This window comes from Penaeus monodon, chromosome 21 (assembly GCF_015228065.2).
Source record: "Penaeus monodon isolate SGIC_2016 chromosome 21, NSTDA_Pmon_1, whole genome shotgun sequence".
Taxonomy (NCBI): Eukaryota; Metazoa; Arthropoda; class Malacostraca; order Decapoda; family Penaeidae; genus Penaeus; species Penaeus monodon.
Genome location: NC_051406.1, coordinates 36,305,851 through 36,306,199, shown reverse-complemented (window position 1 = coordinate 36,306,199; position 349 = coordinate 36,305,851).

The following is a 349-nucleotide window of genomic DNA, read 5'->3' as shown; positions in this document are numbered from 1 at the left end:
AAATATCCCAGAAAGTATTTTTACAAATTTTAATAGCAGGTTTTTTTCAGAACTGAAACTGCCCCCACCAAAAAATATAAGCATAACCATATTTAAATTAAAAAGAAAAAAAAAATGCTAAAAAAACGCTTGTAATTACTGTTTTATTTCATTCCAATAAGTGCATGATAAAATCTCCTTCCAGAGAGGCGCATACAAATCCCTAAACAATGAAATCAAAGTGTGGTCTACCATTCTCAATACTTGAATACCTTTACTGAAAAATCTCTACAAAAACACTGCCCTAATATCTATACTTTTCTCATTCTCTTCTCTCTTGAGCTTAAAGCCCAAAATTTTTATGGGGCTG